Raw genomic sequence first — 19378 nt, forward strand, 5'->3', positions numbered from 1 at the left:
GGGGATCGAACCCGGGACTCTTTGCGCGTCAGACCGGTATGGTGACCGCTCCGCCACGCGGGTCGAAAATTAGATTTCTTGAGGACAAAGCTGGAATGCCTTGAAAACGTATGTCTCTCATACCACACGCTTCAAAACACAACACAGCAACGTGTAACACTGCTGTTATTAGGTACAAATAGGTGTGGTGGTGATGCCACCGGGGTCGAACCACAGAGAGTTAGAGATACTATCACCGTTTTTTTTTCGAAATATTATGTACGCTTGCATTGTAGATGCATAAATGAAATAATCAGTTCTTTATGCAATTATAGCTTATATAACTAACAAGCGTTTGTTAGTTAGACAGACTGTATGCTAGTTTGCCGCTAACGGCAATATTGCCCCAGTTCGAATGCGGTGTAGCAACGCAGTGGTCACACGCCGTTACCCCCCCATTTGTTTACGATTACGCAAACCGACCATGACCTACGACAATTTCTCCGCATTATGTCAATATTGTGTTATCTGTAATGTTTGAAGTTAGTTGTACGAGTTAACTAATGTGCAATATTTGGGCAATATTGATTTGTTTAAGTCAATATCAAGTAATGTTTGGGTAGTAAAAATGTAATAGCATTTTTGATGCTCTACGCTTAGTGACCGTAATATCGATGTATTCCGTATTCTGCTGTATTCCGGGTTCGATTCCCCGTCTGGGTACGAATAAAAATTTACATTTTTTTACTAATAATTTCATTATAATATCCAGTGTTGTGTGTGTCGTGAATACACATAAATCACTGGATGATATTAAAAAGTGCAAAAAAAAAATATGTCCTCAAAGATATGTAAAGTCTACTACTTGGCAGTTGGCCAGCGTGGTGGACTATGTTCTAAACCCCTGTTACTCTCAGAGGAGACTCGTGCCCAGCAGTAGAGAATGGTCTGAAGTGGATAATTTTTTACACATTTTTGCACTTTTTGAATACTTTGAGAGGAGACTCGGTGACCTGAGAGGACGATAAGGTAATTTTCTACAAAACTAGTCAGCATTTAATCTACAGTTCCGAGCTCTTAAATCCTTCAGAAGTCTAAGTGCAGGCTTTGCCGCGTAATACAATGCCTAGATCTTAACCACAAAGGCCGTTAGAGAGAGACGTATATACAACTATGTAATGGGAAGAAAAGGGACAAACTATAGAGTTAAAGGGCTTGGGGTAATTAATATTTTGCAACGTTTAACTGTATTAGTTTGTTTAAACAATTTAGTTTTATTATAGTTATTCGCATAGATTACTAAAGTAAATAAGATTTAAGTTATGCTTTCTGCAGGATTACCAATAGTAGGGAATTCAGCGCGCAACCGTCACAAGAAAACGACAGGTTCAAAGACCTTTCATGGTGATCTCTACATAATAGCATATAGATTAGTATATATATTTGTTGCATAAATAAATTATTACAAGAAAGAAAAGTTAATATTTTTTTACTCATAGTCTCTTACTAGGATTCCTTGTTGTGGGTACCATGGATACATACATAGACAAATAAATAAACATATAAAACCAAAAAAATAATTTTAATTCTAAAGCTGGCGATGCATAGGCGATTCATCTGTCGTTGTAAATGTCTACAGGCGACGATGATAATTTTTCATCAGATCTATTTTATTAGGTCAAAAACAAAATAGATATTTTGTGTAAAAACACCGAGTGCTTAGTCACAGTACAGATCCTTATACTGTGGCTTAGTGTAGCCGATGTCACTCCGACAATTTTGATACAGCCAACGACGCTTCACAAATTTAGTCTGTCACGCCGTTTGGGCTACAGAGCAAGAGAAATATTAGGAAACTACTGACATATTATACTCAAAAACATTACACTCCGCAGATAGTAAAAAATAGGTTTAAAGATGTCTAGAGTAAAATCGTGGAGGATTTTACTTTCCACTTAATAAGGTCTTAAGTTCATCATTTTGCTAGACTGTACCTCTCTACCTTTACCAAGTATCATATGAGATTCCAACTTGGCTCACTTTAAGCCCGACTAAGTCCGTCAGTGAGCCTTAAGTTCAACATTACAGGCTTCGTATTAAAAGTTTCATGTAAATGAGGCGTTGAGTCTATAGGCAGGGAGCTGGCTATGTTATTGGCTATGATGTTCTAATTTTGTGCGGAAAACTTAAGAGTTAGTTAAGTTTGTTTTTAAGTTAAAAGTTAAGTTAGTACATTTGAATCAATACTATTATTTAAGTTTCACCAAATAATTTAATGATAATTAATAACGTATTTTGTGAATCAATTATTACTTTTTTAATCTTGTAACATATTTCTTTGTAGGCTATAGTTATTAATGGTACACGATATTTTCCTTTGCAGTTAAAATGTATTTGATATATGATATGGAAACCTATCCAACATTCATTAAAAGGTATGGTAAGGGGGACATACTTTTCTGAGGCATTCCAGCTTAGTCTTCAAAGGTAGCAGCAGATTTGTCTAACCTCAGGTAGGAATCTAACCTTATGTGGCGTTGATTACAGATGCCCATAGCTGGTAGTATCCACTTATCATCAGGTGATGCATGCTAGTCTGTTAGTTCTAAAAACAATATTTATTTTATAACTAAAAAAAAGAATAATTGATCTTATAGCTCATTTTGTCGCCAGCGCCCGGACTTAGTCTCCATACAAAGTTCTAGACTGTATACTTGCCTATAATTACTCTTACCGTTCTTTTCAGCTTTAAAGTTATGTTCTTCAAGGATTTCCGAAGTTTTAGTGAACCTTGACTTTTGGAAATACTTTTGAAGAAAAAAACACTATAGATATTAAATGTTGTGTAATTATTTAGTAAAGTGTTTTTATAACAAAAACTCGTCTTATTTACTTATGTATGTATGTTTCTACTGAGATTTACAGTTAATAATAAAAATAATGATGTAGAATATTTCGTGGTACAACTCTGAAGAATTGAACCCTTTGTGTTTCGACTCCGGCGGCACCACCGCCACACCTATTTCTGCCTAATAACTGCAGTGTTATGCGCTGTTGTGTTCCATTTTGAAGGGTGTGGTAAGGGAGACAGACTTTTCCGAGGCATTCCAGCTTAGTCCTCTGGGCTAGCGGCGCACTTGTGGCCGAGCTCAGGTAGGAATCTAACCTTACCATCAGCATGCATGCTTGTTTGCAACTCCTATATTATAAATAAGATCTTAGCAGATATAGTGACAAAACAAAAATCTTATTTTAATAAAATAAGATAAAAGTAAATATTAGCAGACTTATAGGCTTAATCGTAATAGGTACCGGGGCCATTATGAAAGGTAACCAATGACTTGCTAGTATGAGATCGTTTCTTGTTTGTTAGTCCATAAATCTTATCCGGCTATTATATCGGAGTGGGTTCCGTAAACATTATATAAATTGAATGAGTCGGAAAAAGAGTTTTGGCCTTAATAAAATGGACTTGTATACAAATAGAATGTAAATACATTACGATAATACTCGTACACACATATTTTAAAATAAATACAGTTAATGTATCGTTGTATTACCAAAATAAAAATTGCAAAAACTTACATGATTACAGTTTCAAGTTGTATAATATTAATTATTATTTCTAACAATTAATTCGGAGACTTAAGGTGAAATTAAGATATGCTTTCTACACGCACAACACACTAGAATTTCCTGTGTCGTGGGTGCTATGGTTACATATACGAATACAAAAACACCCAGACTCAGAACAATAAATCGAAGTTCATCATTTGGATAAGTGGCTACTACCGCCCATGGACATCTGTAATCAACCCCAGATAGGATTAGATATTCCTACGTAAGGTCGGCCACAGATGCGCCGCTACCCCTGAGGACTAAGCTGGAACCCCCTTCAAAATGGAACACCCTTCAAAATGGAACCTAACACTGCTGTTATTAGGTAGAAATAGGTGTGACTGTCCGGCTGGCAATGAACCCAGGAACTCACGTCACACCGGAATTGCGACCGCTCTGCTACGCGGATCGTAAAACGATATCATAAAGGCTTTCGCTAAGCATATAAAAATGTACAAGTTACTATTATGAAAAAACAATAAAGTTTCGTCTTTGGGCGGCGGTAGCTTTCTATCTGCTAGGTGGTCAGCATTTCCGTTAACAATTAATGTTTTCATTTATGCATCAATAAATCACCTATGCATCAATATAGATGCAAAAATAAATACAAAGAATTCTTCAATAAATGAGATATATATAAAAGCTAGCGCTATTAAAAACATTTTACGATAACTACTTATGAAATAAAATTACTTATTAATAAATAATAAATTATGCTATGCACTTATAAACATATTTAAATTAAATATATATAAAAGTATTTAAATTATATCTAAAACATACATTAAGCGAAATATTACACATAAATTAAACCAGAATTGTCCTTTTAAAATACAAATTTTACAAAAAGACGCAAGGGGTCGCAAATACCCCCGAGGCGTTCGAGATAATGATTGTACAATCGAAAACAATCAATCCGATATGTTCTGAGGAAGTAACAGAGGCGTGTTTCACTGAAATGGTGTGAACTAATAATTCAACTATATTTGAAGATGGTAGAACCCTTTGTGATTCGTTGGCACCAACCTACGTACGTATGTTGTACCTTTTGATTATTAGCAGAGTTAAGCAATGTTGTGTTTTAGTCCACACGATGAGTAAAGGGAAACATACTTACCTGAGGCGTTATAACTTAGTCTTCAAGGGTAACAAGTAACATCTGTAGTCAAACTCATGTAGGAATCTATTTTGAATCTGGTTTGAAGGGTGTGGTGAGGGAGATATACTTTTCCGAGCCGTTCCACCTTCATACTCATGGGTAGCGGCGTAACTGTGGCTGACCGCAGGCAGGAATCTAATCCTATGTGAGATTGCATACAGATGTTCATGGGCGGCAGTAGCCATTTATCATCAGGTGGAATGCATGCTTCTCTGTGACTCTTGTGTTATAAAAAAACCATAAAGATTTTTTTTTTTTTTTTTTGGCGCCCAGATGTAGGTGGAAAAAGGGCTGACCCTCTACGGAGAGGGAGGAGCAAAAAATGCGTCCAAGCACTTACAGGCCGCGACGGCCGGTGCCTGCGTCGTGTGGGGCTGACTGAAAGGTCCTCCTGAAGGGAGGACCATCCCACTAAAAACTCCTTTAAGGCATTCGTCCAAGGGGACCGTACAGCCGACATCGGATAGCGACCTCTCGTTTGCGGAGCGAGAGGCGCTAGCGGCGCTCCCTAGAGAGCTACCGCTGGATAGATGACACTGAAGGTGTCAACGTATCATGAATAAGATTAGAATCGTCGGGAAGACGATTCTCTATGGAGAGTTGTACGCCCCTGTGGGCGGCCAGAAGATTCTCCACATCGGTGGAGAGTTTGTTAGGAGCGTCGGTCAAGATATTTCTTGGCCGACGGCAATTGTAACGGGTAGGAAGAGGGGCAGCATAGTCCGCTGCACCCTTGATTAAGGGGTTGGAATGGTTTTCTGAGCGGTCGAAGAACGCTTCAGAGAATTGTCTGAGGACTTGTTGTATTGGAGCGAGCTCCAGGTCGCGGTGGAGGTCAGCGTTTCTGACATACCAGGGGGCATTAAGTGCCCGACGACAAAAGAGATTTTGTATGACCTGGAGTTTGTCTAGGATGGTGGGATTCGCGTGAGCGAAGACTGGAGAGGCGTATGTTAACACCGGTCGAATGCAAACCTTATACAGCGTTCGCTTATTCCTGGCTGACAACTTGCTGTGTCTGCCAATCATGGCGTTGAGGCGGCTCATGTAAGAGCGGGCGGTATGGGTGACCTTAGAGACGTGGGGTCTAAAGGTGAGGCCCGGGTCAAGGGTAACTCCTAGGTATTTTACTGTGGGCCTCCATGGAATGGGGGCCCCAAGTAATTTGACGGAGGGCAGGTTGTTTAAGCGCCTGCGTTTGTGGTCGAAGCGCATTGCGGAGCTTTTCTCCGCATTGACTTCGATGCGCCATTTCCTAAACCAATCTCCTAACTCGTTGACCGAGCGTTGGAGTTTGGCGAGGACAGATGACTCCTTTTGCCCTTGGATGTAAAGGGCGGTGTCATCGGCGAAGAGTGAGAGCTGCACCCCATTTTTGGGGATAGGAATATCGTTGGAGTACGATATGAATAATGTAGGAGCGAGCACTGAGCCTTGAGGGACTCCGGCTGTTACGGGGCGTGGGGGAGAGAGGATACCTTCGTGCCTGTAGCGGAAGGTTCTGTCCTGAAGGTAGGAAACCACGATGCGGACTAGGCGATCAGGAAGACCAGAATGGTATAGCTTGTATACCAGTCCTCCATGCCAGACTTTGTCAAAAGCCTTGGCGACGTCGAAGAAGACTGCTAGTGTCTTGTTACGTCTTGGATAAAACCCGCTTGTGATGTACTCGACAATGCGGTGGACTTGTTGGGGGCACGAGTGCTGGAGGCGAAAGCCAAATTGGTGAGGAATGATGAGTGGGGGAGCATCTATTGGGAAGAGGTGCCCTCTTATGTGAACGAGGATCACCCGTTCGAAAACCTTGCCCATTGCATTGAGGAGGCTAATGGGGCGGTGGTTGGAGGGAATATGTTTCGGTTTCCCAGGCTTGGGAATACCGATAACTGTTGCTGTCTTCCAGGCTGTTGGAAAGAAGCTGAGATCGAGGCAGGCATTGAAGATAATGACCAGAAGGGTCAGTGCCTGCTCGGGGAAGTGTTTGAGCGCCAGGTTGGAGATACCATCCGGACCTGGGGCTTTACGGGGTTTCAAACCGCGGATGACGGTCCGGACCTCGTCTGTAGTGATTTTAATGGGAGCAGAGGTGACAGGGAGAGAGATCTTTTTAAGGACCTCCTCCTCCACCTTGTGAATGTGGATAGGGTCGCACGGTTGAGTGCTGGGGGAGCACTGCGCAGCGATGCTATCTGCGAAGCATTCGGCCTTCTCAGCGTCTTCGAAGGCTATGCTGCCGTCGGGACGCGTGAGAGGGGGAGTGCTTGAGAAGGCTTCGGTACGAAATCGTCTAGCGATTTTGTAGAATGCCTTATGAGAAGGTTGGATATCCTCCATGAGAGAGTTCCAGTTGGAGTCCCTCAATTCGGCTAGCCGGGATCTGACTTTCCTTTGGAGGGCGTTAGCGCGCCTCCTAAGGACAGGGGTAGGATACTTGGCGGCCCATCTGAGGGCTGCGTTTTTAGTTTGGATTAGCTTCCTGACCTCGCGAGGTAGTTTGCGGTTCGGGACCTCTACCACCTTCGCGTTGTCATGAAGCGAAGTCTGAACTAGCTGGGTGAGTGAGTTCACCGTACTGTCTATTTTCTCCGGGCTAACAAGGTAGTCTGGGGGAATAGTATACGGTGAATCGGGGGCCTCTATGGCCGAGGTGAGAGGTTTCTCGTACCCTTCCCAATTAGTGAAGGTTTTCGAGGAGGTATGGGGAGTTGGATCATAGGGACCTAACTGTAGAGAGACTGGACGATGGTCTGAGCCCAGATCGTCCAGTGTTTCGATCGCTCTTGTATTGAGCGCGACGCCTTTAAGGAGGGCGAAATCCAGCACGTCGGGTTCTTGGTCTTCCCGATCGGGGTAGTGGGTTGGCGCTGTTGGAGAGAAGATATCAAAGTCCAGTGCGCGGGAAATGGTTAAGAGTTTCTTACCGTTGGTGTTAGTCAGACGACTGTTCCAAACGGTATGTTTGCAATTGAAATCTCCAAATAGTACGACAGAGTCTCCGAGCGAGAGGAGGGCCTCCAAGTCGCTTTGGAGAGGGGCTTTGTTGGCGGGGAGGTAAATTGAGGCTATGATCAGGGACGGGTGTCCTGTCATGTCTAATTTGCATATGGTGGCTTCTATATTGGTGAGCTTGGGTGTTTCCAGAGGGGTGCAATGGAAGGATCTCTTGTAGTAGATGGCAGTGCCTCCGCCACGACGGTCGTCGGCTCTGTCATTACGTACAAGCGCGTAAGAGGGGAGACTTACGCCTTTAAGGGAGGGCTTGAGGAAAGTTTCCTGAACAAGCAACAGGTCGATATCCCTGTTGCGGACGAACTCTTTGAGTTCGGGAATGCAAGGCTTAAGACCTCGTGCATTGAAGGAGATAAGCGAGACGCCTTTAGGTTTTTGACGACCGGGATGAAGGGGTTGAGTATGGACGTTACTCATTGAATGGACTTGAACAACGCTAGGTGTTCAGAGTAGATTGCGATGCGCTCCGCCTGGCTGGCGTTACGCATCTTTTGCGAGACGAGTATGATCTCGTCGAGGTTCACGCCCTTAACGCAGTCCTTAAGGAACATGATATGTTCCCTTACCGATGCGTCTTGGGTGGGACGGGGAGTGGGAGTGGCCTTAGGGGCCGGGGTTGGTGGGGCGGTCGCTGGTGCGACTTTCCTCCAACTCATGGGAGCGGTTGGGGTTTTGGAGGCCCCTAGCCGCGGGAAATTGGTCGAATTGACCGGAGGTGGGCCTGCTTTCGAGGGCTGCTTTTTAGCAACCTTCTTTTGAGCGGGACGGGGGGCTTTAGGGCAGCCACGGTAGTTAGCCGGGTGCCCTGAAGTGGTGCATAGCACGCAGGCAGGAGGGGACTCGTCTTCACGAGTTCTCTTGCACTCACGTGTGGCGTGGGGTTCTAGGCACTTGACGCACCTTGGGGGGGCAGTGCAGTTCGCCGCTGCATGGCCGTAAAGCTGGCAGCGGTGGCACTGGGCAGGGTAGCCACGCTTGTTAGGTGGATAGATCTCAGAAAGGCCACAGATTGTGAGCTCCTTCTCCTTGAAAATGTCCTTGGAGGACGGGGTCTTGGCTAGAATGGCCAGGGCTAGAGGGTATTTGACCCCGTTGCGGTTGTACAACTTGTGTACACCTTCCACGGGGAACCCTTGGTTGACTAGATCCGTTAGGATTTCGTCGGTGGGAAGCTCGTAGGGGAGACCCCTAAGGACCGCTTTGATTTTGCGGTCCTCTTCTAAAGCGTACGTGTGGTACGGGAGTTGAAGGTGAGTTAGGAGCCTAATGAGGCTCCTGAAGTCCTCGGTGGTGGGGCATGAAACGCGAATGGAGTCGCGAAGGTTACGTGCCTTGGTGTAGTGGATCTGTTTTTCCACTAGGGTTTTAGAGAAGTCGGACCATTTCGACTTATCTCTGAAGAAAATGTGTGGGGGCGGTTTGCACTTGGCAAGTGCCGGTTCGCAGCGCGTGGCCGGCTTGGCGGGCTTAGCCGCGGGGGTTGAGCTCTGGGGCTCGGTGGAGGTTTTTGGCACGGGGGCCAGAGTGGAGGCTTTTGGCACGGGGGCCAGAGCGGGGGCCGCTGGGGCTGGGGTGGCTTCGATAGAGGCCTCGGAAGAAGTCTCACTTGTCGCCTTAGCGACGCGTTTGACCGGTCGTTTCTTGGTCTTCTTCGACTTGACAGGGGTGAAACCCTGGTCGTCGTCGGAGGAGGGGGCGGTGATGAGGGTGTTCTCCGATGATTCGTCGGAGGAGGCGGGGCGTTTTAGCGAGATGGCGTCAAAGTCCATCTCGTGTCTCGGGGTGGCATCAGGGGATGCGGGTGAGTCGGTAACGGACAGGGGATCCGTTACGGACTTTAAGGGCTCGCAAAGGGAGCGGAGTTTGACAGCGTCAATGGGGCGGTTGAGCTCCTTGCTCAAGAGGGAGGACAGAGCCTCGAAAAACCTATCCGTTACCATGTAGGCCATGGTAACCAGGGATGCCTCCCTGCCGAGGCAGGGAGCTAACGGGGAGGGGGAGGGAAATGCAATTACCCCTAAGGGAAAGTAACTGCTACCGTCACCCTTGGGATAGCCCAAGTGCAGTGGGATCGGGTCTGCCGGTTTCTCTCAGACCGAGAGGTCTGAGAAGCGCACCGGGTCAACGCTAGCTGGTTTCGTTGGCACCGTTAGGTATCCACCAACTCAAACGCGTCGGGACGTGAGTTTTGTTTATTCCCAATAAATTGGCAATAAACAAAGCACGGACCGCTACCGATAAAAATCGAATAGTCGAGAACCGGCCGAAAGGCCAGACAAAAAATCTGGGTTAGCGAACACTTAGAGCGCGAGCAGGCGGGGCTGCTCGGTCTGGCGTTCAAACGCAGAGTGACCATAAAGAACTTATTGCATCAATTTATAGGGGACAACGACATTTATTGCATAATTATATAGTTGTTAGTGAGACCGTGGTCTTAAAGACCCCACAGTGGCTCCCAGAGCTGTTCTACTGTTAGAACCGTTTAATTGCCCTTCTGGGAAATCTATCGTTTTTCCTATGTCCACTTTAATCTTGTTACTGGGTATTTTTTACCCCACACTGGATTTATGTTGCGGGATAACTACGTGGCACATTAAGGGTTATGTTCTGAAAATGGTTTAAAATTTTAATTAAGTTTTTAACTAGTGATTTCATATAAATTGTATAATTCATGTATCTGTCTGTCATTCTAGAAAAAATGCATAATGAAGTATGCCAAAACAATATCTCATTTCTGTAATAAAATTTAAATTCCATTTTTAAAACCTGTGCGTTCCTTTTAATTTAAATTATTTTTATTTATGTATACGAGTACTTTATCTGGTCAGATTTCAGTATACGTATATTAAAGATAATATTATTAGAATATTAGTGATAACAATTTTAGTTTATGTCATTGCACTTAGGGTGAAAAGAAATATCGTGGTTTTATTCCTATGGCACCTTTGCCACACCTAAGAAGCAATTGCCTAATAACAGTAGTGTTAAGTGCTACTGTGTTCTAATTTGATGATTTCACAAAACAGTACCAAACGCGTGTCAGAAGCGGACTGACAGTCGCGCACGTATGCGTCCGACTCCCCCCGAGATATCGTGTCGGTGAGCGGTGTCTATGTGTGCGTTGCTCGAGCCCGCTTTGTATGAAGATTGACTTCTGTCCTTTTTATTTTGTGGTAGTATCTAAGTCTTCAAGAGTAGCAACGTATCTGGCTGCCAACAGATACGATTTTAATCGTGTTTGCAAATGAACACGACAGTACCACTCGGTTGCCACTGAACAACAAAAGCAAGCGGAGCCACGGGCAAAACTAGTTAACGCTTCACTAAGCTAAACTTAATCAAATCACACAATTCCCGCTAGTGTAAAGTCGACAAAGTTTTGGTCAACCGTTAAATTTCCAACTTGATTGTTTGAATATCGGTAACTTAGTTAGAATTGGTGTTGACTTGAACTAAATTGGTAATATAAAGGCGTTTATGTAATACAATAGGAAAAACCATTTATCCGGCGGCACTACCGCCAAATCTATTTCTGCCTTATAACAGCGGTGTTAAGTGCTGGTGCGTTTCGTTTTAACCGCCTAAAAGTTAAGAAGATATACTTATCTGAGACGTTCCAGCTTAGTTGTCAGGGATAGCAACATAACTGTGGCTCACCTTAGGTAAGATATAACGCATCTGTAGCTGATATCATATATAACTTTAATCGTGTCTGAATAACTTACAAATGACTGCGACAGTGCCACTCGGTTGTCACTGAACAACAAAAGCAAGCGGAGCCACGGGCAAAACTAGTTAACGCTTCACTAAGCTAAACTTAATCAAATCACACAATGCCCGCTAGTGTGGACTTGACAAAGTATTGGTCAACTGTTAAATTTCCAACTTGATTGTTTGAATATCGGTAACTTAGTTAGAATTGGTGTTGACTTGAACTAAATTGGTAGTATAAGGCGTTTATGTAATACATTTCAGTAGGTGGTAAAATCCGTTGTTCTTTGAGTCCAAACGCACCACGGCCATACCCATTTCTGTCTAATAGGAACAGTGTTAAGTCCTGAGTTTCGTTTTAACAGCCTAGAAGGTAAAGAAGATATACTTATCTGAGGCGTTCCATCTTAGTCCTCAGGGATAGAAACTCATCTGTGGGCAACCTCAGATGAACATAGAAGAAACAGAAAAACTTAAAATAAAAAAAAAAATCGTTTCATACGAAAAGACCTAAGAGGCATTTATAAATGAACAAGGATCGAACCCAGAACCCAGTGTGAATCAGGAAGTAATTGGTAATTGTTAGTAATTGGTAAGTAAGTAATTGGTAATTGGTAAAATAACTTCACAACGCGGGTCGTATATATATGGTAATTTGTATCGTATGTAAATGTTGCCATCAAAAAGCTTGTTTTGTTTATTTTAGCAACCAATATTAGGTTATTGACAAATTTTACCTTCGACTTTAAGAAATATACTTCACGACAAAGTTTGATAAAAGGATCGAATTTTATTAAAACCTTCCTAAAACGGTACCGGTATTAAACCTACAATCTATAGATTAACACTGGAACTAAGCCTCAAAGGCCTTAGAATGGCAAAGTTTTTTTTATCCAATTTTGGCAAAGTTCCGCACACGAGGTCTCACACAATTTATATGGAAATTTCCCTCTGTTCGCGCTCTTAGGGCAAAAACCGTTTTGGTAAAGACCGGCTAAGTTTTTTTTCGAGTTCACGACTGAATTGCTAAATAGTTTTTCAACTTTTGTTAACTTCGGCCAATCTTTATATTGAAATGGTGGAGATAAATATTATATAGGTATAATTCATTTTATTTATCAATAGCAGTGATAGCCTAGTGGTTGGAAACTCGGCCTCTTGATCGAGAGGTCCGTGGTTCAAATCCCAGGCACCTCTGAATTTTCAAAGTTATGTGCGTATTAGAAGTTAATTATCACTTGCTTAAACAACGAAGGAAAACATTGCGAGGAAACCTAAATCTTAAGAAATCTTGGAAAAAAAGATTTTAAAGGTATGTGTAGTCTACCAATTAGCCAGCGCGGTGGACTATGGCCTAATCCTTCTCATTCTGAGAGGAGACCCGCAGCAGTGGGACAGTAAAGGGTTAATGATGATGATATTTATTTTTTATTTAAACGAATTGATTTATAACTTTGTTTTATATACACATTTTACCCGACTGTGGAATGTAATGTTTTTCGAACATAATTATTCCGGGTCAGAAAATTCAAAAACTGGTCACAAAGCAAGCGTCACAGCCGAGTAGAAGAGCGAGTCAGAAGTGGGGAACATTTTGGGGGAATATTAAATTTCACTGGAATATTTGTCCCAAATTGGTAAGCAAGTTGTTATAGTTTGAAACTAATTTACATACAGAATTACTATTGTCTGTCCATTCGACGATTATGTACTTTCACTTTATCACTATAATATTTTTACTTTCACTATTTTTTTAAGCTAAAAAGTTAGCAGATTTCAGAGGGTGATGTTTTTGAGTGCATGTTTGAAGATGGTAGAACCCTTTGTGGTTCGACTCCGGCGGCACCACCGCCACACCTATATCTGCCTCATAACAGCAAGGTTAAGCGTTGTTGTATTCTGGTTTGAAGGTTGTGGTAAGGGACACATACATTTCCGAGGCGTTCCAGCTTAGTCTTCATGGGTAGTGGAGCATCTGTTCCCGAACTAAGGTAGGAATATCTAATCCTATCCGGGGTTGATTACAGATGTCCGTGGGCGGAAGTAGTCATCAGGTGGACTGCATGCTCGTCTATTCCCATATTATAAAACAGAATGTATGCCTTAGTTTTGAGCATGCCTTGCTGCCTAAGCGGATTTTAAAGTATATGGTCTCGTTTGATTCAATTAAGAGTTTTAAGAAGTTTCGTTTTGTTTTCATAATAATTCTTCTAGTGTATATTGTAGACACTGTCTCCTTTTAATTACCAAATTTTAATAACCAACTTATTATCCCGTTGCTGGGGATGGGTCATTTCTTGGAGTTTAGGCCAAAGTTGTAATGGCTAAAAGGGAATTAGTAGACTTCACATACCTTTGATATTATTTTAGAGAACTCTCTGGCATGAAGGATTCTTTGCGATATTTTTATGTATCTAAAAGCCAGTGTAAACGTAATAGTAGAATAATAATTATTTAAGTCTAATATTATTATGGAATTGTGACATTTTAATATGTAAAATTGAATATGATAAATAAAATAAAATCGCGTATCATGTGTAGCCGTTACATAGCACAATAATATTCGAAATTAATGGAACCACAAAATGTTGCTGATGATGATGACGTAGTCCACACGGAGCCGTGGGCAAAGCTAGTATATAAGGTTCTAGTCGCTAGATTACGCAACCCGGGCGCACCTCGCAGGCTTATTTCGCAAAGATAGAAAATGTTTGGTATGCACCGCTATGTAACCTAGTCTTATACTAGACTAGCGTTGCGTCTGTTTATGCATTTTCAAAAAAAAGGAGCAAATGAAGACGCAGTCCATCTGATAGTAAGTGGTAACCACGCATGGACATCTGTGATCAACCCCAGATAAGATTAGATTCCTACCTGAGGTGGTGGTTGCTAGCCTTGAGGCCTAAGTTGGAACGCCTCGGAAAAGTATCCCTTACCACAATCTTCAAACAAAAATAAACACTTTAACACTTAAAAAAAGACGCTTTCTACACTTACAACCCCACACAAGGAGTCCTTGTGACGCTAGTGTTATGGATACACACAAGGACAAATACACAATCAGACCCAGAACAGAAATCGAAAATCATAATTTAGACCTGTGGCTGGCCGGGGATCGAACTCGGAACCCAAAGTCGTAAATTAGGTATTGTAACTATAAAGTACCGTAAAGTAAAAATAGGTAAACTACGAGAGGTTTTACCATCTTCAAAAGTTACTAGGACAATGGTATCAAAGCATGATTTTATAGGAAAACAGCTGACAATTCTTTCAAATTCGTCTCTGGATCGTTTGCTGATAAAGCCTGACAATCAACGCTTATTTAATTAAGCTTCCGGGGATCCTGCTATTTTCAGCACTAAACCTTATTCCTGGGTCCCGAGGGATATTTTTTGCGTAAATATATTAATTCCGGCAGGTAACGAATGAGTCAGATTGGAGTATTTCCCACGGGAAGCGCAAATTTCGTTTCCAGCAAAACATCGGCTACTTCAATCTGGGCATGTTTTTGTACGGACAGGAAAACTGAATTCAATGATGAAATCTACGCTTAATAAGAAGAATTGAGATAAATTCTTTCCATTAAAAATATAAAGAATTTTTCTATTAACCTTACTTTGTTCTTTCGTATTCATCTCAAATTTCATATAATACTAATAGTGGTGCATATAATAATTGGTCCGTCAACTAAGGGCAAGCGCCATATTGGATTTAGAAACATATTAACTAATGATGCATTGTCATCCAAACTAAGCGTGTAGGTATGCAAAATTTCAGATCAATCCGTTGGGACTGACTTGCTTAAAATTCAGTTACATCCTCATATACGTTTGCCACGAATAAACAATTTAAGTTTCTAAGACAGAAAAAAATAACGATTCCTCACTTACTCATCATCATCAACCCATCATTGTCCTGCTGCTGGGCACGACTCTACTCTCAGAATGAGAAGGATTAGGCCATAATCCATCGCACAGGCCATGTGTAAATAAGTGAAAATAAATTCCTAATATGCAAATGACTTCACAAATTAGTGATGCGTGCCGTGCCGTGCCAATATTATTAAAATATTTCATAGCGAACCTAAGGATACACGCAAAACAGAACAAATTTCTCAAGGTCCAAAGCCTTATTCATCATTCGATAACGAAACGCGAGGACAATCTCGACGAAAACCTTTTCCAAGATGATATTTTGTCTCCGCAAAACCTTATTTTATTCTGCCTGAACGGAGCATTCCATTATGCATTTATATGAAAATCTCTAGATAAAATCGCTAACCGTACCCACATATCAACTCGTCAGGGTTCCCGACGGAAGTGAAATAACAGGAAGTACGCTTATCTCGCTCTGTTTAGGCGCAAGGCACGAGTGTGAGCGGGATGCACGACATTATGAAGCTGAATTGTGGAGCAATGTTGCTTAATATCAGGATGGTCGTGATTATGGTTGAATTAGAATTTTGTTTAACCAAATTCGGTTAATTTTGATTAATGCTCTTTTGATGTGTTTATTTATTTATTTATTTTTTTATAACTATACCTAAACGATGAGGCAGACGGGCTACCTGATGGGAAGTAGTCACCGTCGCCTATGGACATTTGCATCGTCGGCTGTGGAGGAGAGCTCTTTTTACACCTTTTTTGAAGAGCCCCATGTCATAGCGCTCCGGGAATACCTCAGAAGGAAGTTCATTCCACATCTTGCACGTCCGTGGCAAGAACGTCCATGCAAACCGAACCGTGGAGGACCGCCACAAGTCCAGTTGATGTGGATAGAACTTCATCCTTCGGCGAGTGGTGCGATGGAGGAATGGTGACGTAGGCACCAGGTCAAATAGTTCCTCGGAACACTCACCATTGTAAAGCCGGTAGAACACGCAGAGGGAACCTATGTCCCTCCGCAAGCTTAAAGGTTCTAACCGATCGGAGGTCCTGGGGTCGTTGACGATTCGGATCGCGCGTTTCTGCACGGAGTCAAGTGGGTTAAGTTGGTATTGGGGCGCCCCTGCCCAGAGATGGGAGCAGTACTCCATGTGGGGTCTCACTTGTGCCTTATACAACAGAAGGAGTATTTACCACGGAAAGGAACAATCGTTTTGTTTTATTAGGTTAATAAGTGTGGAAAAGGATTTTCTTCATACCCGTCTGCAACGCAGAGTGTTTCAAGTTCGTTCCCCGGTCAGATAGATATCAGAAAAGGTTCCCAGGCTCGATACCTGGAGAAGCATATTTTAAGATAAAATTAGATATCTATGATCGGTCCGTTTGTTTGCGTACTTGCTTTTTTTCATGTTACCTATGACATCAGATTTTAATGAAATATTACATAGAAGAATTTAGTGAGAGAACTTTTATTTCTTTCGCAAATTGTTATTCATCGTTTACGTCATATTTCTAATATCGGTGGATTTATACATTTTAGTAAGTGTTGTTTTGGCACAAGGATAATTACTCATAATTTAAATCTAGATTTGCAAACTGTAATCACTAATGTCGCTATATCCTACATTAACTCGATTAATTATATGGATAAAACCGTTTTGTGTTTCAGCTGTAAGTAGCTTAATTAAGTCTGAAGCACGTTCCCATTCCTCAATTACATCACTTTACTAGTGGGTAAATGTCACGCGTTTGAAACATAGAAGCCTTCGGTCCCGGTTGTTATCATTGAAGGCCTTAGGCCTTAGGCCTTTGGAGGTCTTATGGTCGGTTAAATCCGAAACGGATTGGCAACTATTGCAAGTCTTTAGCACTCTACATTAGAGTAGGATAGAACGCAAATGAACTGCTTCACGTTATAACTGTAATAAAGGTGTGATCGTGGTACCGTCTGAAACATACTAGTGGTACCACCATTCCCATTTAGTGGTGGTACCACTAGTATGGGACCCCGGTCCTTCGATTACTCCGATCATAACATACAGGACTGACAGCTTAACTTGCCCTCCGAATCACATACACGTCTTAGCCACTAGTGGTCACCCATCCACCAACCGAAGTTTGCAAATCAGTTACGATCACGCGCGCTCTTATAAACATCTAAGGGAGGAAACACACGAGCGACAGTTCGCGATAAACGTCGGCGTGCGCTATCACTCGTGCATTATACCCTAACGAGAAAAAACCTACAGAAAATTGTATCAACTTGCACCACCGCGGTGGAATATACGTTATACATACTACATACAAATTGTATATAAGATATAAACGTTCCTAACATAATTATGAACTCAACAGAAGATGTTAATATGAAGTGAAAGTATTAAAACTCGAGTATGCAAATGTCGCAACTTCTAAGGAGATTTGCATGAATTTCGCGAATCGGAACAAGGAAAGCCTTATTGACTTGTTAACTGCTGTGTTCGTTAGTACACATGGTGGTCTTAAATTGTATATTTTTAGAGTTCCGTACCCTCGCTGTGTGTCAGTCAGTCCATCTGTCCGTCTATCACAGGGCTCCATACAAGAGTCCGCTATTTTTCGGCGTTTTTAGCTCCATCTATTGAATCAGATCAGGTAGACAGTTCAAATTTTCACAACGTATTCACTTCTATGGTTGTTATGATAACATTTTTTATATTAAAAAAAAAACAAATGAATATTTTGTGGTACGGAACCCTCCATGTGCGAGTGCCCGTCGCATTTGGCCATTCATGTATTATATACTTACGTAGATTTACTTAAGTACATTATATGTTTACAGTTCATCGGATGTTACGAGTAAGGCTGCTGCCGCCCTTGAACATCTACCTCATGATAATCCGTGGTCTTACTGAGATATTAAAGAATCCGTTTTGAAAAGTGTGGTAAAGTTGACATACTTATTCAAGGCGTTCCAACTTAGTCCTTACGGATAGCAACGCATTTAGGCGCAGATAGGACTTTTATCTCATCCAAATAACAGGGTGAATTTTTCAAATAGGCCTTCAGTGCCAAATCGTCATTTATCATTACTTCCCAGAATTTGATCCTTATAAGCAACACTATCAGATAGTGGAATAATATAGAGGGTGTATTTTTTTCAAAATGAACTCGTTCGATTCCCGGCTAGGGAAAATTATATTTTAAAAAAGTAATGATGCAGTTTTAGTTTTTATCAAAATTGGCCTCGTAACTCCTTTCAGCATTTTTCGCTAATCCTTATAGTTTCGGATTTGGCCCTGAAGGCATGTTTGAAAAATTCACCCTGTATATGGGCGGCAGTATCTACTAACCATCATATAGCACACTTTGCTACCCCTATACAAAAACATAGTTTTTCGTAATTTAATTAAATGTGTCAAAAGTAATTTTCCATTAACTTTCCATAAGCCTAAAGACAGAGTATGGCATAACGACCGGTTAAAATGGTAGTAACCGTACAGGTAGGACCCAAGCAAACATTAGCTTTATAAACCTGACCGGCATCCAACGTTGTTTGCTTAGGTTTTGTCAAGGCAATAACTTTATTATATATACAGAGTAGGTTTAGGCAGAGGCGAAATATTTTCGAATTATGTTCAACTTATTACCGTCTTACTGCTAGGTACGGGTCTCCTTTTATAAGGAAAAGGATTAGGCCCTTATCCACTGCGTTGGCCAAGTGCTTCAAATAATTTGGAGAATTTCATTTTAAAGATCCCTTAGCTATGTAGCGTTTCTATGTAGTTACGATGTTTTTCTTCGCTGTGAAGTGAGTGATAATTAATTTCTCATATGAACTATGGCCGCCTCGATGTAGAGGCCTCGATTCAAATTATACATTATCTAATATCTATTTAATATCGTTTATATATTATCTAATATCACTTACAATCTACTTTCAAAGCATTTTCGAGTATTTGCTCAGATTGACAGAAAATGCGGTAACGTGGGAAAAATTAGTCCGGTAAACGGATACCGGATCGGAGGAAAAATGCCA

This window comes from Epargyreus clarus, unplaced genomic scaffold (genome assembly GCF_041222505.1).
Source record: "Epargyreus clarus isolate Ecla_fem2 unplaced genomic scaffold, WU_Ecla_fem_2.2 ptg000032l, whole genome shotgun sequence".
NCBI lineage: Eukaryota > Metazoa > Arthropoda > Insecta > Lepidoptera > Hesperiidae > Epargyreus > Epargyreus clarus.